This window comes from Hibiscus syriacus, unplaced genomic scaffold, assembly GCF_006381635.1.
Source record: "Hibiscus syriacus cultivar Baekdansim isolate YM2019G1 unplaced genomic scaffold, ASM638163v2 tig00112738_pilon, whole genome shotgun sequence".
NCBI classification, from domain to species: Eukaryota; Viridiplantae; Streptophyta; class Magnoliopsida; order Malvales; family Malvaceae; genus Hibiscus; species Hibiscus syriacus.
Genome location: NW_024063392.1, coordinates 2,131,873 through 2,157,537, shown reverse-complemented (window position 1 = coordinate 2,157,537; position 25,665 = coordinate 2,131,873). Strand labels below are relative to the sequence as shown.

The 25,665-nt window shown below is 33.9% G+C and overlaps 1 long non-coding RNA gene across 1 annotated transcript in view; it reads left to right on the top strand.

Annotated features, from left to right (window-relative positions):
• Window positions 1–21,499, top strand: part of LOC120182990 — a 28,161-nt gene extending 6,662 nt beyond the window's left edge. Inside the window, exons 2-4 of the long non-coding RNA XR_005521897.1 lie at window positions 1,490–1,560; window positions 20,856–20,978; window positions 21,337–21,499. This is a non-coding gene — a long non-coding RNA (uncharacterized LOC120182990). The remainder of the gene's footprint in view (window positions 1–1,489; window positions 1,561–20,855; window positions 20,979–21,336) is intronic.
• Window positions 21,500–25,665: the final 4,166 nt, after the last annotated feature.

Here is a 25,665-nt window from a genome sequence, read left to right as displayed (position 1 = left end):
TAGATTTTTCTGGTACAAAAAATCTTCAATCTGCATCTTCCAAAAGCCAAAGTCCGCACAATCGAACTTTTCAATTTTCACCTTCCCTTCCATCACCTCCGTCGACAAATTCGTATCGTCGACAAAATTTTACTATTCACGAAATTCACTATTCATGTGAATAGTAATGAATAGTAACCTCGCAAAAATTGACAAAATTCGCAACCAAAATCTCTGATACCAGTTGTTGGGATATAAACCGAGAACGAATAATTTTCCTATAACCAGATTAGTGAGAAAGCGAAATAAAAGCGGAAAAATAATACCCGAAATTGATAACGGAGTTCAGCCAATTTTACTTACGTCTCTGGACTGCTGCAGATCTTTTACTAAGAGAGAAATTTACAGGTGTTTACAAAACACTCACTACTCACAAGAAAACTCTTTAGTATTGGGAGAAAGAAAATGATTTTGGGATGATTTTGAAGCTAAATGAGCTAGGGTATTTATAGTTGAAGCTTAGGGACTAATCTTTGAAAATACCCTAAAGTCTAATGACTAAAAATAATTAACCTTGTTACAAAATTCAACAAAATTAGGCAACCTAATTTTTGTTGAATTATCTAGCCGCCCATGTTGATTTAGTTCAGCCGCTCCACTTGCAAATCTCTTTTTTTTATTTGACTTTCAACAAGGAGATGTCGCTTCGACATACTAGCAGCTGTTATGTTTGACCTACTTCTTTGCCTTATTATGCATAATACACTTTGTTTTTGAACTTTGCAACTTCTGTTTTAATTATTATTTACATCATTCATTGCTACTCTGGAGATCGATGACACCGATAACACAACCATTGGTGTTACACTTCAACTCATTCAAGAATGGCTTGGGTGGGTGAATGATGGTGCTGCTACTATGAAAATTTTCGACATTATGGAGAAAGTTGTGTTTTATGAGAAAATGGTTGATCATAAAGCCTATCCCTTTCCAGTTGATCGCCATTTGTACAGTGTATGGATCTCATCTGCTAGTCTCAGGAATTAGGAAGAAGTATTGTGCCATAGGTTTTTTATCCGGTTTCTATTATGTCATGCTCTTTTATACTGTTAAAATCTGCATGGCAGTTTTGAAGATCGGAGGTTTGAAAACTGAAATCTTTATTTTCACGTTGATATACTAAACTTTATTCTTTTTTTCCCTCTTGCATCTTCTTGTGAAACATTAAAATTCTGGGCAACTTAATCAATCTCTCAGTAAGCATTTACAAACCCAGTTGAATTTTATGGATGGTTCCCTTCTTAAAATTGTTCTCAACATTTTAAGTAGGTTGAGATGATAACAGCCGTTAATTTTGAAGTCTCAAATGTAATTATGCAGGAACTATCTTGTAAATTTTGGCTATGGGCATATCATGCAGAAATGAAATTCATTATAGGTTTTAATGCTGCACTGTGCTTGGAAATGACAAATTTATGTATTTTTCTTTTTGATTGAAATATGCCTCCAGAATCTATCCGAGGTATGGCATGTGGCCGCACTTGCTTGCTGAGGGAGTGTTGGTGCTGATCCTTCTTTAAGGTAGTCTAAATATTTTCAGGGTCTATATATAGCATTCAATTTTCAAGTAATACCAATACCATATTGTGTGTCTAACAAAAGTAATCAATCCGATGACTGTTGTGTTTATATGACTTGTTTGGTAACAGATTAAGACAATATTTCCAATTTTGATTATGAGATACTATAGAAAAGATTAATAAAACTGTAAGAATTATCCTCTAGTGCAAATAAAATCATCGAAGCTTGCAATTACATCTTGAATTCTCAATGAGCAGTATATGATACAAAAGAGACCATGTAGTTCTTTTTGATGAATGATACATCTGTTCAAGGAAAAAGATTATTTCTTCTGGTACTGGGTATAACTTCATAAGCAGCATTGCTTCACCCTACTGTAATGAATTCATGTAGATAAAGGTTCCATGTCCGTACATGGAACATTTCCATTTTCACGTGCAGAATCATTGGTAAGACTGGCTAATCAATAGAGTTATTGACGTAAAGACGTGAAGATACTCGTTTTTTTTTCATTTGAATATTATTTATATTTATTATTATTATTATTATTATAATTATTATTATTATTATTATAATTATAATTATTATTATTATTATTATTATTATTATTATTATTATTATATTATTATTATTATTATTATTATTAAATAATTTTATTTACTATTACAGACCCAACCCAAATACAGAGGCCCGGATTCGATGGCCCAAACATTAACCATAAATGGTTAGGGTTTGTATCATCTCTGCCCTAGCCGCCAACAACAACAGCCGTTGGATCTGGCCTTGTATCATCTACGCTGTTCCACGCAAGTCTACATGCTGCCACGACGCCAACCGAGAGCTTCCAGAATACTCAAGCCCAACCGTCCACATTCAAAGCCACTGTGAGTCACCACTAAAGTTTGGTGACTCACCAAACTGCCACCATATTAACCGGTCCGAGGCTAGTACCGGAGTGGCTATAAAGCCTCAGTTTACCTGCAAAAGAGAAGGAAGAAAAAAAAAAGAGGAAGCAAGCCACAGAGAACAACATAGGAAAACAAGTAACCTAGCAACCACTAAAACACCAAAATAACCAGGAAAAGACGGAGAGATACTTACCGAGGAAGCCACGCCATTACCGGAGTTCATACGAGCCTCCACGCGTCACAAAAAACCTTCGAAAACTGAAGGTATTTTCCTAGATTTGCTCCGATCGGGGGCCATTTAAGAGAAAAGGACACCGGAACCGTCATTAGGACGGTCCGATCTATATTTTGGTGTAAAATAAAATTTTTCGGCCACCGGATGCGGTGACTGGCGGTAAGGTTGACGGCGGCACAAGGCTGCCGGCCGGTGCTCTCTCTCTCTCAATTTTAGAGAGAAGCGAGAGAGAGTTTTAAACTCTCTCAGTTTAGAGAGAGAAGAGAAAAGAGAGAAATGAGATGGTGGCCCGAAGGGCCAGCTATAACCGGGTATATATACCCTCTCTTAAACGACGTCGTTTAAGGGAGGGCCTTTGTGTAATTTCGTGCATGGCTAAATTATTCCCGCAGCCACTGTAACTTTGAAAACTTACAATTTGATCCTTGTAGCATGTTTTTATATATATTATAATTTGGTCTATTAATTTTTATTCATTATAATTTAGCCACTGATTTACTTATATATTTTAGGTAAAATAACCGATTTAGCCCTCATAATTTTATTAATTAATATTTTAAACCCCGAATAGCATGTTTTAATTTCTTTTAATTTGATGTACGAATTTGATATAATTTTAATTTAGTCACTAAATTAATAAAGGGGTAGAATAGCATGTTTAGCCACTGAAATTTCAATTAATTAATTACGAATTATGATGTTTAATTTTAATATATTTTAATTTAGTCATTAACTTTAAATTATTAGTTTATTATTTTTAATTTCATTTATTTTAGTTATTGTTTTAATTTTATATGTTTATTATCAATATATTTAAAATATTATTATTATAATTATATATATAAGAAATAATATATATTTTATTTTACTTTTTATTAAAATCCTTTATATAAATTATTTTTATATAAAAAAATATAATCCTATTTTAATAATATTAAAGAAAAGGACTGTCTTAAAGCACCTAGAAGTCCGTTTTCGGATATTTTATCCTATAAAATATATACTAATTTTTAAGAAACATTTTATTAATATTTATTTTTTAATATCGAAGAAAAGAGCTGTCTTAAAGCACCTAAAAGCCCTTTTCTGATATTTCTAAATAAATAAATATCTTATTTATATAAAAATTAATAGATTTTATTAAAATTATACTAATAAATTTGAAATAACAGAATTATAGATTAAATATATATTTTTGAATCATTAAAATTCTAATAAAAGAGACAATTTATAATTAAAAAGTACCGAATTTTGGGTGTTATAGGGGTGCTCATCCTTCCCTAAACGTAATCGACCACGAATCCTATTTTAGTAAAATTTTTGGTTATATGCAGATCAGTTTATCTTTTAAATTATGTTTTCTTAAAAACTATTTTAAAAGATTGTTTTTTTTGGTATATTGTTTTTTTGGTATTTGACCTACCTAACCCAAAAAGGTCACTGGCGACTCCCAAAATATTTTTTAAATCAAAATCATTTATTTATTCGTTTTATTTTTCCCGCCAAGTAAAATTTCGTACCCGGACGAAAACTGGTTACGACAGCTTGGCGACTCCGCTGGGGACTGGTCAAACTTTAAAATCAATTACAAATTGTCTCTATTAATTATAAATTAAAAATTCATATATTTAATTTTTTTAATTCTTTCTTTTCAAAATTTATTATATATACTTATTATTTCCATAATATTGATATGTATATTATTTTATTAATATTTCATTTTATTTACAAATATTTTATTTCATTATTTTATTTTTTCTGTCAGAGGTTTGAACATTTCTCCTCACACACAACACATGCATTGCATAACATAAGCTTTTTAATCAAGCTTGTCCCTTTTAAGTGGGAGTAAAAGCAACGTCTTCCGTGAGAATTTATTCTCTGTGTCAGACCTAACAAGTAGCTTTCGGGGTTCATATGGTCTATGTCTTCGTGGGAATTTATTCTCTGTGTCAGGCATAGAGAAGTGTATCCCCTCGAATTGAACTCTATCCACTTTAGTCTGTAATGGACTAGGATTGAGGGTTAGTAGCCCAATGGGGGCACTAACAAGGACAATTCAGGTACCTTTACTCTTAGAACTGAAACTCTACATATAATAAACCTTAGAAACTCTTCTGATCTAAAGCCATGCCGAAATTTTGTCCAAAATAGGTGTACACAAAGGAGAAATGATTTCTAACTTTTTCCTTTTAATTTATTTATTTGCTAAATAAATTGCATGAAAATTTAAATTATTTTAAGTATGCTATGTAGAAAGCATCTTTAATTAGAAATATTTGGATAGATGTTATTAAATTAATTTTTACTTCTTTATTATGTGAACCAATTCATTTCTTTTTGTGTGTTCTGTTATTTTTGCATAGCATCATACAGGATTAAATGTATTGATCTTCGTATTAATCGTCTTATTGGAAAACCTTCATCTATGGATAAAAAGTGTTCAAATCAAATAGCTCCAAACTCAGAAGTAAGATAGTGGGCTGAGAACTTACAAAGATAAGGGGGAGATAGTCTGCAGGATGATTATGTACCTGAGTTGGCAAGTTATGTTCCGGTTTTGCTAAAAAGAAATTATATGCAAGATTTGCGAGGCATTTGGGAGAGTTGGGACTCAAACAAAAAGTTACAGTTTTATCAGACTTACGGGGACATCCCATATTTGCTCTATGTAGAAGTTGATGATAACTTGCTTCGAGCCCTGATTCAATCATGGAATCCTGGTTATAATTGTTTTACTTTCAATAAGGAGGACTTGGTTCCTACTATTGAAGAGTACACAACTTTGCTACATATAGAAGGGGTCTTGGAAAATCGAATTTATTCAAGGCCAGTTAAAACTCAACCTTTTCGAGTTAAATTAGCAAAGATTACCGGAGTACGAGAAGAATGGATAATAGCTCGTACGAAACAAAAGGGCGATAGCGAAGGCATTGCTTGGACCAACATTAAAGAACTTATTCAGAGTCATCCAGATGATAAAGTACGATTCGATCTCTTTGCTCTGGGTATATATGGTATGGTCATCTTCCCGAAAGTATTGGGATATATTGAGGCTGCAGTAGTAGATTTGTTTGAGCAGCTACCAAAAAGGGTCAATCCTGCTTCTGTAATTCTAGCAGAAACTTTCAGATCATTAAACTCTTGTAGAAGGCTAGGAGGTGGACGATTCTCAGGATGTGCCCAATTGTTATATGTCTGGATCCGTAGCCATTTTTGGAGGACAGAAAAGGTTTCATACCGGCGCTTTAGTACGAACTACTCACCATTGAAAGAATTTATGGAACAAGAATGGCCGAAAGAAATTACGAAAGATATGTGGATCAATGCCTTTTGAAATCTGTAAAGCGATGACATTGTTTGGCGAGCCCCGTGGCAAATCCAAAGGGAATTCTTTTACAAATGTGGTGATTACAACTGGGTGATGCTGCTTGGATTATGGGGATGAACCGGATATGCACCACTTCTGGTTATAAGGCAATATGAAGGTCGTCAATTTGTTCCTGTCACTGTTGGATTACATTCGTCTGAGTTCGCATTCTACGGCAAAAATTATAAAAGAAATATCATGGAGGCCTTTACAGCTTGGAAAACAACTTTTTGTATTCGAGCTAAAGCAACAAAAGAAATGTTAACTCCCGATTATGAGGAATGGAGATCTGTCAGGAAAAATGAAAATATTCCTCTACCAGACCAAAATGAGGATATCTCTATGGAAGATCGCATTAAGGTGGTTCCATCAGAGATTGAAATCCTGAGAGCTGAGTTTGAAGCAGAAAGAGAAGGTTGGTCGAAAGAATTAGAGCAAATGAGACAAGATAAAGCTATGTTGGGTGTTGACGTTGACTTTCATTCAGCACAATGTGCAATGCTGAGAGAAAACAAAGAAAAAGTTGATGGTGAGTTTAGAACATTAAAGAAAAATTACCATGAGCTATACAAATCCCGGAGGGCATCAGGACCGAGCAGATCAATAGTATAAATGACCAAATAATTGAACATCGAGAAAAGCCGAGTTGAAGATTTGAAAGGAAAGAATAGTCGTCTACTCAAAAGCCTTGAGAAAGGAAATCAGAAAATGGAGGATTTTGAGGTCGATAGAAGGGAGCGAATTATAAAGCACAAAGCTGAAAGCCGTGAGATCATGAATGAAATGCAGAGAGAAAGGGATCGAGCCAAAGAATTAGAAGAGATGAAGAACGGCATGCTTGAGAAATTTGAAGGTGAGAAAAATACCATGTTCAAGGGATTTAAATCTGAAATGAACAATCTGATTGCCGAACTTGAAGTCAGGGGCCAAAGGATTGAAGAGTTCAATGTTGAAAAAGAAAAATGGGAATTGGAGAAGAAGAGTTTCAACACAAGACTTGAGGTAGAACAAGAAGTGGCTAGCAATTGGATGCAAAGATGCAGAAACAAGAATGTTCAAATCCAGAAGCTTAGTCAAATGACGCAAGAAGCACGAACAAAACTCGAAGAAGATCTGGATCAGTCTAGAAACAAAAAACTCAGAGTTTAATGCTTACATTTTGCAACTTGAAGAGTCATTATTTCAAGAAAAGGTTCGTCTAGGACCTAGTGATCTTAAAGAAAGTTATGAGGAGAATGCTTCACTGCGAAGACGCATTAGAGATCTTGAAAAAACTCTGCACAGTTGTCAAGTCAGAATCACTGAGTTAGAGCATACTCTCGAGGGAACTAATGAACAATGGCAAAAATCGATTGATTTATATGTAAAAAGAAGTGAAGAAAGAAACAATATGGTATTCGAGGCTATGGTACAAATGAGCGAAGTTGCCAGATATGTTGGGGAGCTAGCTGTTGAAGCAAAAATAATTGAACATCACGTTGATCCAGTTTCTAAGTTCGAAAAGAAGATGTCATGGTTGATGAAAGAAATAATAGAGCTTAATAGGAAAGCTACGTCGTATCTGTAGTTATGAACTATTATAAAGAAACTTTTGTATGCTGATGGAAGTTGTTCTATGACAGTTAACTTTTTGGGATCAATACCTTTTGAATACATTCATTATTCATTGCATTATTTTCTTTATGTATAATTTTTATTTTACATTAAGATAAACATCCATTAATTAAAATTTGAAAAAAAATAATATCAAAAGAATTTTTCAATTGCAGTTATTTTGGCCAAACGAGAAATACAACATCACTATGGTACCATACAAGCTACTAAGAAAATCATGGAGGATAAAATACAACGTATTGAGGAACAACATAACAAAGAACAAGCAGAGATGAGAATGAAGTTAGAGAAAATTGAAGCCAGTATTGCAAACTCACAAGACAACATGATGCAAAAAATAGAAGACATGCTCAAAAAGCAGGCTACCATTGGAAAAATTCATGAAAATCCTGTATCTTTCGACCAAGAACCTATGTATCCTCTATGTTTCCCACCAGAACCAATTTATCACTCTGGTACTACACGTATACAAATCCATACCCGCACATCAGCACTTCAAGAGGCCAAACCACATGAAAATCAACAAGTGGATCCTGCATCTTCAAGCAAAAATTCGCTTATATCATATGTGAAAATAGGGGATTTTAATACTGAGCATCTAATCCCAGATTTGAATGAGCTGAATGAGAAAGAAAACGTAAATGAAGAATTGACCAGATAGATCAGGAGCTTAGAGGAATGAATGAAATCCGTAGAAATAACAGAATCATTCTATGGGTTTGACGCTAGCGAGTTGAGTTTGGTTTCAGACCTAATCCTCCCCATCAAGTTCAAATTTCCTGAATTTGAGAGATATGACGGTACCACATGCCCTTCATCCCATATTACTATGTTTTGCCGCAGAATGACAGGTCATTTGAAAGACGAGAAATGGTTAATTCATTGCTTTCAAGATAGTTTGACAAGACCAACCTTAAAATGGTATACTCAACTGACCAAAGCCAACATTAGATCATGGAAAGATCTAGCAAAGGCATTCCTAGAGCAGTACCACCACGTGACAGATATGGTCCCTGATAGATGGACTCTCCAAAATTTAGAGAAAAAGAATAACGAAACATTCAGACAGTACGCTCAGAGATGGCGTGACACAGCAGCCCAAGTTCAGCCACCTCTATCAGAAAAAGAAGCCACAATAGTGTTTGTCCATACTTTAAAGGCTCCTTATTTAAGTCATCTAATGGGGAATGCAACCAGAAATTTTGCAGATCTGGTCATTTCTGGAGAACTCATTGAAAATGTCTTGAAAAGTGGCAAAATTGAATCAAACGAGGGGACTAGTTCCAAAAGACCTATGTACCGGAAAAAAGAGAACGAAGTCAACAATGTAAACTCTTACAACAAGGATACTTCGAAAAGTGTTACAATAACCCAACCAAGGGTTAAGAAAGAAGAAACAAACACTAATCAAGTATAGTCCAGTGGATCTCGAAGGGAAAGTGAAAGGTTTTCTTTTACACCTTTACCAATACCCTATACTGAGATCTATGATTCGTTGTTAAAAGCAGATGTCATACGACCCTATCCATTGGTTCCTATGCAACCACCATTCCCTCCATGGTATGATGTAAAAGCGCATTATGTTTACCATTAAGGAATTACGGGTCATTCTATTGAAAACTGTTTGGCATTCAAAAGGGTGGTCCAAAATTTGATCAACACTGGAAAGTTGGAATTCAATTCACCAACTACATCAAATCATCCACTGCCAAATCATGGAGATAAAAACGTAAACGTAATTCAGGAAGAGAACAGAAAGAAAGCAAAAACTGACGTTTCTGAGATTAAATCTCCTTTTGGTTGGATATTTCAACAACTCTCCTTATCCGGTATGATTCCACAAGAATTCAGTCCAAAGCATAACGAAGGCAAGAATTATTGTGAATATCATCAAGAGAAGGGACACGGAATTCAACTATGCCCTAAATTTAGGGATTTAGTGCAAAAATTAATGAATAACAAAGAGACAGAATTCTTTGAAGAAGAACCAGGGAAAAGAGAATATGACGTTTGCTCATCAGAAGATTATAAACCTAAGCAGAGAACAAGTGATCCCGTGATTATTAATATGAAATCATCTACAGTGAATCCTGCACCAACAAAGTCGAAAGTGGTTATCACTACTCTTTTACCATTTCCATATAAGGATACCCGCAAGGTACCTTGGAATTATACTACCAATGTTTCAATGGTAGGAGGATCTATTTCTCTGGAAAAAGAAGAAGAGAAAATACAGAGTGAGGATTCGACGTCTGGAGCAGTGAGTGAAGTCAGATTCTTTACAAGAAGTAAGAGATGTTACTCTCCCGAAACATCAAATGCATCAGAACAAGTAAAAGCAAAGGGAAAAACTACAGTGATACCTCAAAAGGTATTTGATGATGAATCCCCTCCAACAGTCAATGAGCCCATAACAGAAAAACAAGCACAAGAATTTTTGAAGTTTCTGAAACACAACGAATATAGTGTGGTTGAACAGCTACATAAACAACAAGCGCGAATTTCAATTCTTGATCTGTTGATGAATTCAGAAGTACACAGAAATGCTTTGATAAAAGTTCTTAATAAAACATTTATTCCTGAAGATATATCTCTCAACAAGCTTGACAGGATTATGGGACACATAGCCGCTGATAATTACGTCACGTTCACTGATGATGAAATACTGGAAGGTGGAATGGGGTCAGTGAAAGCTTTGAATATTACCACACATTGTCATGGTCATGTTTTGCCAGGAGTATTGATTGACAATGGATCCGCTCTTAACTTGATGCCTCTGGTTACACTTCGAAGAATTCCGGTGGATAAATCGCACATGAAAAGTTATCAGAATGTAATACGAGCTTTTGATGGCACTCAAAAAGAGGTGCTTGGGAAAATGGAAATATCACTGCTGATCAGACCAGTAGTGTACAATATTGACTTTGTGGTGATGGATATCCACCCTACACATAATTGTTTATTGGGGAGGCCGTGGATTCATTCTGCAGGAGCTGTTCCTTCTTCATTACATCAGAAACTGAAATTCGTTGTTGATGGACAACTAATATGCGTAGGAGCTGAGGAAGAAATCATTGCGTCTGTAACAAGTGATGTTTCGTATATTAAAACCAATGATGATGCTATCGAATGCTCTTTCCGAGCTTTAGAATTTGTCAATACAACCTTTATTGCTGAGGGAAGCAAAATTTCACATCCCAGATTGTCTGATTGCACCAAGATGACTGTACGATAGACTTTAGGCATTGGAGCTAAAACTGGGAAAGGTTTAGAAAAACATCTTCAGGGGAGTTCAGTTCCTGTAAGTATAAAGATGAAGAAAGATCATTTTGGGCTTGGATTTAAGCCTAATATTCAACAAAGGAACAAAGAGATGAAAAGAAGAGGTGAAAATAGAAGAGCAAAATTGAAAGGAGAAGAAATTCCTTGGGAGCGCATGTCTTTCCCTCCTTTGAAGTCCACATTTAAATCCGAAGGAATGGTTAATGTAGAACAACAGCTTGTTGATGCTCTCAAAGAAGAAAATTCAACAAAAGATCAAAGTAGGGTTGAAAAAGCTATGGGAAGATTAATTATCAACATGATCACGAATGACAACAAGATTGACAAGTACTTGGCTGGAATTCGCCCTTATCTTCCTGGTGAAACACTCAACAATTGGACTGCTGAAGACCTCCCTGTAGTTTTTAGTATTAACACAGAGTAATACTCAGAACTAATCTTTATGTTTAGCCCAAGAATATAAAAAGTTTTTGTTATTTTGTAAAGGCAGTTGTTAAGTTCACTTAATATCAAATATAAGAAGTTTTCTTAAAATTCTCAAATGACAATCATTCTTTACATTTTTACAATTTTTACATTCATTATTTCTCATTCTTCATAAATTTACTATATCTTTTCGGAAATATGTCCGACTTAAACTTGCAGGTGTCACAATGTTAATAGCCTGCTTATTCCTAAATTTAATCAAGAGATAAATTTAGAGCGGCCCACATGTTTGGAGGAAGTCAATGAGTGTGAGGATGAAGAAGAATGTGATGTTCCTACTGAATTGTTAAGACTGGTAGAAAAAGAAGACAAGCAAATTTTACCTCATAAAGAAGAGATTGAGACTGTAAATCTGGGAACCGATGAAGAAATGAAAGAAGTGAAAATTGGTACTACTTTGTCAGCCCAGATAAAACAAGAACTGATCGATCTTCTTCAAGAGTTCAAAGATATCTTTGCCTGGTCTTATCAAGATATGCATGGTTTGAGTACGGATATAGTGGTTCATAAACTTCCAATCAGTTCAGAGTATAAACATGTTCAACAAAAGCTCAGACGAATGAGGCCAGAAATGTTGTTACAGATCAAAGAGGAAGTAATGAAGCAAATTAATGCAGGTTTCCTGCAGGCAGCCAAATACCCAGAATGGGTAGCCAACATTGTTCTAGTACCAAAGAAAAATGGGAAAGTTTGAATGTGTGTAGATTACAGAGATCTCAACAAAGCTAGTCCGAAAGATAGCTTTCCATTACCTCACATAGACACATTTGTGGACAATACTACAGGACATGCATGGTTTTCATTCATGGATGGCTTTTTAGGATATAATCAGATAAAAATGAATCTCGAGGACATGGAAAAAACAACATTTGTAACCATGTGGGGCACATTCTGCTACAAAGTAATGCCATTTGGATTGAAAAATGCAGGGGCAACGTATCAAAGAGCCATGGTAGCTCTGTTTCATGACATGATGCACAAAGAGATTGAAGTATATGTGGATGACATGATTTCCAATTCCCGAACCGAAGAAGAACATATTCAAAATTTGAGAAAGCTTTTCCAGAGATTGAGGAAGTATCAATTAAAGCTCAACCCCTCTAAATTCTCTTTTGGGGTAACTTCCAGGAAGCTTTTGGGATTTTTAGTCAGCAAAAAAGGAATCGAGATTGATCCAGATAAAGTAAAAACAATTCAAGATCTTCCACCACCCAATACTAAGAAAGAAGTCCGGGGCTTTTTGGGAAGATTAAATTATATATCTCGGTTCATTTCTCAATTAACTGACAAATGTGATCCAGTGTTCAAATTACTCCAAAAGAACAATCCTGAAGTCTGGAATGATGAATGTCAAGAAACTTTGGATATTATTAAGAAATATTTATCCAATGCTCCCATTTTAGTGTCACCAGTGCCTGACAGACCGTGAATTCTCTACTTAACATTCTTTGAAAATTTGATGGGATGCGTACTGGATAGCACGATGAATCTGGAAGAAAAGAGAAAGCCATTTATTATCTGAGTAAGAAATTTACTGATTGTGAAATTCGATACCCACCAATACAAAAATTATGTTGTGCCTTGGTGTGGGTTACTCGAAGACTCAGACAATACATGTTATATCATACCACTTTGCTGATATCTAGACTTGATCCTTTAAAGTTCTTAATGGAATCCCCAGCTTTGACAGTCAAAATGGCTAGATGGTAGATATTATTATCCGAGTTTGATATTGTATATGTCAACCAAAAATCAATAAAAGGAAGTGTCATAGCTGATTTCCTGGCCAGTTGTGTATCAGATGATTATCAGTCTCTGAGTTTTAATTTTCCAGATGAAGATTTGTTGTGCATATCCATGAATGAAGAAGTCATAACAAATAATGAATAATGGAAGCTTTATTTTGATGGAGCATCCAACGCCTTGGGAGGTAGTATTGATTTCTCCAGAAAATATTTATTATCCTTTCACAAGCAGACTGGAGTTCTTTTGCACCAATAACATGGCAGAATATGAAGCTTGTGTCATGGGATTGAAGGCAGCCATAGAAAGGAAAATTACATTTCTCACGATATACGAAGATTCATCATTAGTGGTGTATCAATTACGAGGATAATGAGAAACAAAAGATCCCAAATTGTTGGAATACCAAAATTTTACCCTCAAATTAGTGAAAGACTTTGAGAAAGTCACCTTCAATTATCTCCCTCGAGAGGAAAATCAAATGGCAGATGCTTTGGCTATATTAGCTGTTATGTTTCAAGCAACTAAAAAAGTTGATATGATGCCGATCAAAATGCAAGTATATGAAATTCCTGCACATTGTTACAGTGTGGAAGAAGAGACAGATGGCAAACCATGGTATTATGATATCCTGCAATATATCAAGTATCAAAGCTATCCACAAAATGCATCTAAAATTGATAAAAGAACATTGAGAAGAATGGTTGCGGGATACTTTCTTGATGGCGAGACTTTATACAGAAGAAGCAATGATCAAATGCTATTGAGATGTTTAAATACTAGCGAAGCCAGAAGCATCATTGAGGAAGTCCATTGTGGGATATGTGGAACACATGCAAATGGTCTTTCCATGGCTAGAAAAATAATGAGATATGGATATTATTGGGCTACCATGCACACAGATTGCATTGATTATGCAAGGAGATGTCATAAATGCCAGATATATGTAGATAAGATTAATGTACCTCCATCTCCTTTATGTAATGACTGCACCTTGGCCATTTTCTATGTGGGAAATAGACATCATTAGGGCAATCACACCAAAAGCATCGAATGAACATTGTTTCATCTTAGTAGCAATTGACTATTTTACCAAGTGGGTTGAAGCTGCTTCATATGCCAATATTAAGAGGTCTACAGTCTACAAATTCATAAAGAAAGAAATAATTTGCCGGTATGGGCTACCAGAAAGGATCATTACAGATAATGCTCTGAACCTAAACAACAAAATGATGACTGAACTTTGTGCACAGTTTAAGATCAAGCATGCAAACTCAGTAGCATATCGTCCAAAGATGAATGGGGCAGTTGAAGCGGTGAATAAGAACATCAAGAGAATCATTACAAAGACTACTGAAACTTACAAAGATTGACACGAGAAGTTACCTTTAACTTTATATGCATACTGAACTACTGTGCGAACATCTACTGGGACAATACCTTTTTCTTTAGTCTATGGGATGGAAGCAGTCTTACCAATTGAAGTTGAGATTCCATCACTTCGAATCTTGAGAGAAGTGAAATTGGATGAGTCTGAATGGATCCAAGCTCAATTTGATCAATTGAACCTTATTGAGGAGAAGAGATTGAAAGCTATTTGCCATGGACAGATATATCAGAAACGGATGATGAAGTATTAGACAAGAAAATACATCCAAGAGAATTCCAAGAGGGTGATCTAGTGCTGAAAAAGATCTTGCCTATACATAAAGATTTCCATGGGAAATGGATGCCTAATTGGGAAGGGCCATACGTTGTAAAAAAGGCCTTTTCCGGAGGAGCATTGATCATGGCAGAAATGGATGGAAAAGTTCTGAGAAACCCAATAAACTCAGATTCTGTCAAGAAATATTATACTTGAAGAAGAAGAAAAGAAAAAATGTTGAAAAAAAGAAAAAAAATAGAAAATGAGGGTCATGATGAAAACCCGCAAAGGGCGTCTTGCAACCAAAGGAAGGATTTGAGTTGAAAACCTGAAAGGGATGCTCAAATGCATGTTGATATTAGGCATCTGGAAATTAAACCTTCTTAAGATTTTGATAGCTTGGGAGGAACTTCACATCTACAAGCATTCTGACAACGTTTGAGATCTTCCAGACAAAAGCTTACTTCAGTGCTCTAAATTATATCAAGTTGATTAATTTAGAAATACTTGTGCTAATAATTTATTGAGTCATTTGAATTTTTATCATTCCTATGATTGTCATGACTTTAAATATATTTCTATATATTTATCATTTATTCCAAGTTTATCTTTTAGAAATTTAATTTTTATTTGAAATTCAATTTGTTTCATATAAACATCCTGTAAATAGATTAATATAATCTTAAAAACAAACAAAATATTTCTGGCTATTACTTCATGTTAATACTTTTAAGTACATGGAATCTAAAGTAAGTCTTATCGACATTTGCAATCACTGTTGAAAAGCAAACAAGTTTTGTCCATCATAGAGTCATTTGGAAGCGGAACAAGAGGAAATCCGTTCTCAATTGGCAGATTATAAATATAGCCCTTTTCCATGCAGCAGTACAAAAATGCTTCGAATCTACAAATTCTGGCTCTACATCGTATAAGTACCGTAACATTTCAGCCCAAATACAACTGGAGCAAATACCACGTTATAATAGTAGAAATAAGGAGGCCCAATAGTATCTTCTGGAAGTGTTGTTTGAGTTATCTGATCTGGTTCAGTAGGAACTCCAAAACCAATCATTGGATTAGAAAGATGAACTGCATGATCGTCTTCATTAAAAAGCTTCTTTTCAAGCTACTTCTACTTCTTATTTTTCTAAAGAAAATCATAGCCCAAGTTTTGCCTTTTCTTGTAATTGGAATAATTGCATAATGTCTTCCTATCTTTTACCAGAAGAAGTGTGTTAGTAGCATTAACCATTTGAGCAGCACATATAAAATCCGTCAACTCTGCAATTGATGAATCCGTACCACATCTCTATGACTATTGAAGACTTAGCATCTGAGTATCCCATTTTCGTCAAGTATAACAGTTTACTCTCCTCATCATAATCAGAATTCAGGATTTCCTCGGTATCATAAGAACTATCAATATATGTGAAATCACCCTGAAAGATCGCTTCATAGTTAGATGAGTAGTTATCAGAATCAACATGTTGTATGAGTGCGGACTTTTCAAGAGCCTATATTATTGAGTTTTATTCTCAAGTGGTTTTGCGACATCATGCAAAAATTCAGGCATATCTACAACTACACTCTTCAAAGATGATAGATTCTCCGTTCAAAGAGGAAAGATTTATTGGATTTCTACACAATTGAAGAAAGACTAAGTTCACCTCTTTGAAATTAAATAAAGATGAAATTAACATTCATGCATCATATTTAGACATTTGCAAAATAGGTGCATTTTCATCCATTTTATCCATGTTAAATATTTGACAGGAAATTCAAAGATTTTAGAAAAGATTCAAATCCATCATTCGATGGATCAACATTTCCGGAAGAGTTCATAATGAGAAGAACTCATCTGAAGAAGGAATAAGAAGTTCATAATGAGAAGAGCTTGTTCAACCTTTTTCGTGACTCTATCGCAGAAGGAGATATATCAGCATCAACTTTTCCAGAAAGAGTTCATAATGAGAAGAACTCATCTGAAGAAGGAAGAAGAAGTTCATAATGTGAAGAACTTGTTTAACCTTTTGCTCAAATTCATCACTTGATGGATCAGCATTTCCAGAGAGAGTTCATAATGAGAAGAACTCATCTGAAGAATGAAGAAGAAATTCATAATGAGAAGAATTTGGTCAAACCTTTTGTTTGAATTCATCATTCGATGGATCAACATTTCTGGAAGAGTTCATAATGAGAAGAACTCATGTGAAGAAGGAAGAAGAAGTTCATAATGAGAAGAGCTTGTTCAACCTTTTTCGTGACACTATCACAGAAGGAGATAGACCAGTATCAACATTTTCAGAAGTGTTCATAATGAGAAGAACTCATCTGAAGAAGAAGGAGCAGAACTTATTCAACCTTTATATAATTATATCACAGAAGGAGATAAATTGTCATCCCCAGTGGAAAAGTTCATAATAAGAAGAACTAATCCCAAAGAAGAATTTGTTCAACATTTCCATCATAATCAAGTGAAGTCAAATGAAAAAAAACTTATTATTTTTTCGTCTTTGCCCTATTCTTATTAACACAAGAATAAGCAAAGAGGGGTAGCTGAAGATACTCATTTTTTTTCATTTGAATATTATTTATATTTTATTATTATTATTATTATTATTATTATTATTATTATTATTATAATTATAATTATAATTATAATTATAATTATAATTATAATTATAATTATAATTATAATTATTATATTATTATTATTATTAAATAATTTCATTTCCTATTACAGACCCAACCCAAATACAGAAGCTCGGGCCCAGATTCGGTGGCCCAAACAGTAACCCTAAATGGTTAGGGTTTGTATCATCTCTGCCCTAGCTGCCAACAACAACAGCCGTTGGATCTGGCCTTGATCCAACGGTCCCCATATACTCCAGATGCAAACCCTAGGGTATGATACCCTAGGGACACGCGGCCGACGACGCTGTTGCCGCTGATCTACGTCGTTCCACGCTAGTCTACATGCTGCCACGACGCCAACCGAGAGCTTCCAGAATACTCAAGCCCAATCATCCACGTTCAAAGCCACTGTGAGTCACCACTAAAGTTTGGTGACTCACCAAACTGCCACCATATTAACCGGTCTGAGGCCAGTACCAGAGTGGCTATAAAGTCTCAATTTACCTGCAAAAGAGAAGGAAGAAAAAAAAAAGAGAGGAAGCAAGCCACAGAGAACAACAGAGGAAAACAAGTAACCCAGCAACCACTAAAACACCAAAATAACCAGGAAAAGACGGAGAGATACTTACCGAGGAAGCCACGCCATTACCGGAGTTCATACGAGCCTCCACGCGTCAAAACAAACCTTCGAAAACCGAAGGTATTTTCCTAGATTTGCTCCGATCGGGGGCCATTTAAGGGAAAAGGACACCGGAACCGTCATTAGGACGGTCCGATCTATATTTTGGTGTAAAATAAAATTTTCTGGCCATCGGATGCGGTGGCCGGCGGTAAGGTTGACGGCGGCACAAGGCTGGCGACCGGTGCTCTCTCTCTCTCAATTTTAGAGAGAAGCGAGAGAGAGTTTTAAACTCTTTCAGTTTAGAGAGAGAAGAGAAATGAGAGAAATGAGATGGTGGCCGGAAGGACCAGCTATAATCGGGTATATATACCCTCTCTTAAACGACGTCGTTTAAGGGAGGGCCTTTGTGTAATTTCGTGCATGGCTAAACTATTCCTGCAGCCACTGTAACTTTGAAAACTTACAATTTGATCCTTGTAGCATGTTTTTATATATATTATAATTTGGTCTATTAATTTTTATTCATTATAATTTAGCCACTGATTTACTTATATATTTTTAGGTAAAATAACCGATTTAGCCCTCATAATTTTATTAATTAATATTTTAAACCCTGAATAACATGTTTTAATTTCTTTTAATTTGATGTACGAATTTGATATAATTTTATTTAGTCACTAAATTAATAAAAGGGTAGAATAGCATGTTTAGCCACTGAAATTTCAAGTAATTAATTACGAATTAGGATGTTTAATTTTAATATATTTTAATTTAGTCATTAACTTTAAATTATTAGTTTATTATTTTTAATTTCATTTATTTTAGTTATTTTTTTAATTTTATATGTTTATTATCAATATATTTAAATTATTATTTTTAAAAATATATATATAAGAAATAATATATATTTTATTTTACTTTTTATTAAAATTCTTTATATAAATTATTTTTATATAAAAAAATATAATCCTATTTTAATAATATTAAAGAAAAAGACTATCGTAAAGCACTTAGAAGTCCGTTTTCGGATATTTTATCCTATAAAATATATACTAATTTTTAAGAAACATTTTATTAATATTTATTTTTTAATATCGAAGAAAAGAGCTGTCTTAAAGCACCTAGAAGCCTTTTTCTTATATTTCTAAATAAATAAATATCTTATTTATATAAAAATTAATAGATTTTCTTAAAATTATACTAATAAATTTGAAATAACAGAATTATAAATTAAATATATTTTTGAATCATTAAAATTCTAATAAAAGAGACAATTTATAATTAATAAGTACCAAATTTTGGGCGTTATAGGGGTGCTCATCCTTCCCTAAACGTAATTGACCACGAATCATGTTTTGCTAAAATTTTTGGTTATATGCAGATCAGTTTATCTTTTAAATTATGTTTTCTTAAAAACTATTTTAAAAGATTGTTTTTTTTGTATTTGACCTACCTAACCCAAAAAGGTCAATGACGACTCCCAAAATAATTTTTAAATCAAAATCATTTATTTATTCGTTTTATTTTTCCCGCTAAGTAAAATTTCGTACCCGGACGAAAACTGGTTACGACAACATGCATTTAAAACTATGACGGAAGTGGACATAAGTCGATTATTTTTTTGGATTTCAGATGCTTTCTTGACACTTGGAATAGCATACTGATAGGTAGTTATGCCAATAGAGATTAAAAATGCACACCAATTAATTTCCGCATGATTAAATGAAAGAGGCACATTAATATTTGTAGTAGAAATCTGATCCTAGTTATTTCTGATGCCCGCAAGCTTCATTAGAAAGGATATTTCAGATGTTGAACTTCATTAAAGACCATAAAGGTGTTAATTTATTGTATGTGGGGCTGTTTTGCAGGCTAACTGTTTTCACCAATAGATATCTATTCCTTTTATCCTATTTCTGCTGCCCAAATCTTGTCTATCTTGTTTATCTGTAACAGGGTCTCTTCTTGAGCAAGTGAGGGAACAAACCGATCTATTTCTTGAGCTTGGACAATATCGTTTAGTAATAATTAGGATGAGATATACAAAATATAGTTATGCTAATGCAACTAAGATGTCTTAAGCTTGTGAGTCGTGGCATTAAAAATAATATGATGTGGAAAAAGGAAATGATCAGTGTACGAATCCTTTGTAATGGATGGGCAGGATATTTTGTTGAAAATGATCAAGCCAAATTAGTCTTTTGATAGCTGTTAGAGAAAGCCTCGTGAAAATGGGAAAATGAAGAGGCAAGAGGATGAAGAAAATAGCAGAAAACAGGATTGGAAACTGATTAACGTTACTCTTTTAAATGGTGAACCAGGAACTAGAAGCCTCTAATTATCTGAACACCTAGGTAAGTACTTTCTAATTCTGCATAATTCACCGGTGTACTGCAGTTTCAAAAGGTGAAACATAAAATACCAAGGGTTATGCTATACCCTAATTTCATGTTCGGCAATTTATTTAAATACTCTCGCCAAATTCTTTTAAGGATAAATGAATTCGCAAATGGAAATTGTTCGAGTAGCCTTATCGTTTGCAGAGGTATCAATATATGTTATTGATTTCATCTTTTGAAGGGTTTTAGTTGCTAGAGTTTGTACATTTCCATGCGTGAACAACTTCAGTTGTTATTCTAATTTCTTACTGTTACTTTTATGGTAAGGCATATGGGAGTCAATGCTTTTCTCTTTTGGGTTTGTTTGCTAAATTTGTCGCAAAATATCATTTTCATGTTCCTCTCTGTTATTCACAGGAAGAAAGTAGGGAGGAGAGTGAAATCATGTTTGTTCATGATCTAGCAGCGAAATTGAGTACCGGAAAAGGCCCCCAGACTCTTTTCCAGTTTTCTGATCTATCAGTAACTAAGCCTGATACGGTATAGATTTATTGCCAACATTTTTTACATTTTATCAAATGTTGACCCTGAAAAGTGAAAACTTTGTATTAAGGTCTTTAGTTTAATATGAGTATTTCCACCTAATTTACGACATGCTGACCTTTGGTTCTGACTTTTGGCGGTCACAGCTTCAGTGTATTATTTCACTATGCTTATCTCAAATTTCTTTCAATTTTCATGAAAATGCTATTTACGTATGTGTGCATGCATGCATGTGTATACGTACGGGCACACGTATATTTTCTTCTACATTAGGTCAATTGGCATGTTGTTTTAAACACTGAATGATATTCATTTTTCCTGACAATAACAACATAAATGCTCCCTGTTCAATTAGGTAACATCCTCCTCCAGTATTCGAGTTTTATCAAACCATTACAGCTTAGGCGACTGGTCTTATCAGGTAAGCAAATACTTTGGTAAGAAATCTTGCTCTTTAATAATATGCAGATTTTATTTGCATAGCTTGGATTTTCTTGAATTTTATTCACCCACTGTAATAAAAAAAAAATCAAACCTGTGTAAACAGACGTCTTACTTTGGAAATCCATTTCCATCATCTTATTTTGGAAATTCAAATGTGAGATTAATGAAAAGCCTGAAGGTATTTTTCTAAATGTTAAATATGGTAACTTGTCATAAATTTGCATTTATCGGTTCGTATTGGCTATACTATTGTAAATTTTAAAAATCCCATACTGGCTTAAAAACCTGTCGCTTGTTTAAAGACTACATATTAATCAATCATCTATTTTAACTCATTCTACAATCCTAAAGCTATATAAAATTAAAAGAATTTTATATTGTATAATTGAATCTATCCATATATATATATATAGTAAACAATAGTGTGAGTAATTCTTTTGGGGTCTAATTATTTGAATTGGTGTGAAAGGGTAAGACACCGTTGAAGCAAAGAAGGAGAAAAAGGCATTACTTTTTTCAAAACGTGGAGGGTATCATTGAAGACATACATGAAGACATGAATTGTAATTTGTCAAAATAAGGATGGAAAATTTTCATGCAAGCAGTTACGCTTTTCAAAACGTGGAGGGTATCATTGAAGACATACATTAAACCATGAATTGTAATTTGTCAAAACAAGGATGGAAAATATTTTCCATCTAATGCCCCCACACACTCAAAAATTGTCGGTTGATGGTTCCCAAAACTTACATGAGCTCCACGTGGCCTTCTTGCATGGCCACGTAAAGATTAAGTTTTTGAAACGCTCTTCCTTTTCACAGTTGATTATCTCATGGAGTATCAACTTTTAGGCAGATTTCTTGACATGGTAAGTTCAAATCGACTGTGAAAGTAGGCTCGTTTTCACCTAGGAAATGGAAAAACCTAGATTGTTTTTTCCTCACTTGACAAAACATGCTACGTGTAGACACTAGTTTTTTTGCCCATTTATTTTTATTTATGATTTTATTATTATTATTATTATTATTATTATTATTATATATATATATATATATATTATTAATATTATATATTGTTATTATTATTATTTTTAAATTTATATTACAGGCCCAAAATACAACAACCTGAGGCCCATTTACATATCCCGAAGCCCAAAGAGATACAAACCCGACCCAGTTTACAAGCCCAACCTGGTCCAGGACCAAGATTAACCCTAAATTCGATTAGGGTTTATATCATTTCCAGCAGCCAACAACTCCTTCAACCGTTGGATCTGACCTTGATCCAACGGTCAAAATGGTCCCAGCAGTAAACCCTAAGGTATCATAACCCTAGGGCCACGAGGCTGTCGCCTCCACATCTACATACACTGCCGACGCCGACGCCTCGCCAAAATGCTCCAGAAGCCAACTGCCCCTCCACACGTCGAAGCTCTATGGTGAGTCACCACCATAGTTCGGTGACTCACCTCGAGGGCCATTCTTTACCCGATCCAAGGAGGACACCGTCGATGGCTATAAAAGCCATCGACCACCTGCAAAGAGAAGAGGACGAAGAGAAGATACCGAACGGAGAAAGGGAAAGAACGAGGACGACGACCAACGATAGAGAGCAAAAACACAACCACAACAACCAAGTAGTAAACCAAAAAAAAAAGGAAAAGAGCCTTACCGAGAGGACTACGCGACCATCAGAGCCTTCACTCGCCTCTGGAGAACTAAAACGTCGAAGGTGAAAATCATAGATTTACGACTATTGTGGGCTTTTAGGTTAAAATAACCTTAGATCGGGCTTTAGGACGACGGGATCTACATTTTTGGGTAATTTGGGAATTTTCGGCCACCAACGGCGGTGGCCGATGGTGACGATTGACGCCGAAAACGGTGGTTGGTTTTCCTCCGGTGACCTGATATCCAGAGCTTTAGAGAGAGAAGCAAAACGGAGAAGAAGAAGAAAATGGCCCAAGAGGGCCGGTTTTAGGGTATTTATAGCCCTCCCCAAACGACATCATTTTGGGGATGGGTGTGTTAGAAATTTCGCACGTGGAAAAACCCTTTCCGCAGTCATCCCAGTTTGTAACATTTGCAATTTAGTCACTGGAATTGATTTTCTGGATATTTTAATTTTGTCTTCTAATTTTATTTTATTTTTATTTTAGCCATTTCCAGTATATTTATATATTTAGGGTAAATACTATATTTAGTCCCTCAGATTATAATATTTTATATTTTAATCACTAATTAATAATTAAGGATAAATTACACTATTCATACATAGATTTTAATAATTTGAACTAGATTCTTTAATTTATATACTTTACGTGTTAGTCTTATAACTTTTAATTCCTTTTATTTTGGTCACTTTTTTATTTATTTATTTATTTCATTTTATATTTCAATACTTATAGTCCTTTATTTTATCTTTATTATATATATATATATACATACATATGAAAAATTCATAAGTATTATATGATTAATTTCACAAATTAATTAAATAATGATATTTATTTATTTTTTAGTATTAAGAAAGGGGTTGTCTTAAAGCAACTAGAGGTCTTATTCTAATATTTTTAAAATAAATAAATATTATCCTTATAAATATATATATATATATACTTTAATTTTATTTGCATTATTTTTTAGAAAAAATTATCATATTATTATTAGTATTTATTTATTTTTTAATATTAAAGAAAGGGGTTGTCTTAAAGTAACTAGATATCATTTTCTAATATTTTTAAATAAATAAATACCCTATTTATAAAACACTAAAAATATATATTTACTTTAGTTTTATAAAAATTATTTTTCTTTAAATTTACTCAATTTAATATATAATAAGAGGATCATAAATTAAATTAAATTTATATTTGAATTCTTAAATTCTATTATTAGAGACAATTTATAATCGGTAGAAACCAATTTTGGGTGTTATGGGAGGTGCTAATTCTTCCCCAAACGTAACCGACCACGAATCCCTTTTTATTATTAAAAAGAACAAATTTTTGGTTAAAATGCAGTCGGGTTTATATTTTAACTGATGTTTTCTTAAAAACTCTTTTAAAAGATGATTTTTAGGTATTCAACCTACCTAACCCAAAAGGTCGATGGAGACTCCCAAAACATTTTTTTAATAAAAACCATTTATTCATTCACATTACTTTTTCCGCCAAGGAAATTTCATGCCCGGGCGAAAACTGGTTACGACAGCTTGGCGACTCCACTGGGGACCCTGGTCAAACCTAAAATTATATATTGTCTGTATAATTAGAAATTGAGAATCCAATTTTATTTAATTTATGATTCTTTTTATTTCTTTCAATTTATTTTATACCCTTGTATATTTATTTGTATTTAATTTCTTTTTAGATATTAATTTTTGTGTAAAAATTTCTCCTCACACATAACACTTGCATTGCATAACATAAGCTCCATACTCGAGCTCTTTTCCCTTTTAAGTGGGAGTGAAAGCGACGTATTCATGAGAATTTATTCTCCGTGTCAAACATAGAGAAATGTGTCCCCTCAAATTTAACTCGATCCGCTTAAGACTGTAATGGATTAGGATTGAGGGTTTGACAGCCCAAGGGGCACCAACAAGGACAATTCGAGTACCTTTACTCCTAGAATTGAATCCCTGCATATAATAAACCCTAGAAATTCACACGATCTAAGACAATGCTGAAACCTTGTCTGTAGGTGTACACAAAGGAGAAATAAACTCTAGCTTTTAATTTATTTGATTTTATTTTTTTCTTCTAAATAAATGCATGCGAACTAGTAATTATGCGGTTAGGTTAATTTTTCTCAACAAAGCATGAAACTAGAAAGCATGAGGTTAGGATACCATGATAGATAGAATCTTTTCTTTTCATTAATTGATACTAACTATTTTATTTATTTATTTATTTTTACATTTATTTTGCTCTAACTTGTTTATATTAATTTCTTTTGTTTGCATTACATTTGTATTGCTCAATACATTTCCAAATCATGCATTAAAACATTCATTCATTAAAATAAGGATTTCGATCAAAGTGATCTTGGTTCTTACTTGTAGCAAGAACGCTTAGCACGACACAAGAAAATGTCTAAAGAAACTGAGGATAGGCTAGCCAAATTTGAGATAGAGCAAAAAGAGACGCAGGAAAAATTGAGGAGTAAGTTGGCACAAATTGAAGCTAATATTGTAATTTCTCATATCGATCTACTGAACAATATGAAAGAAATTATTAGGA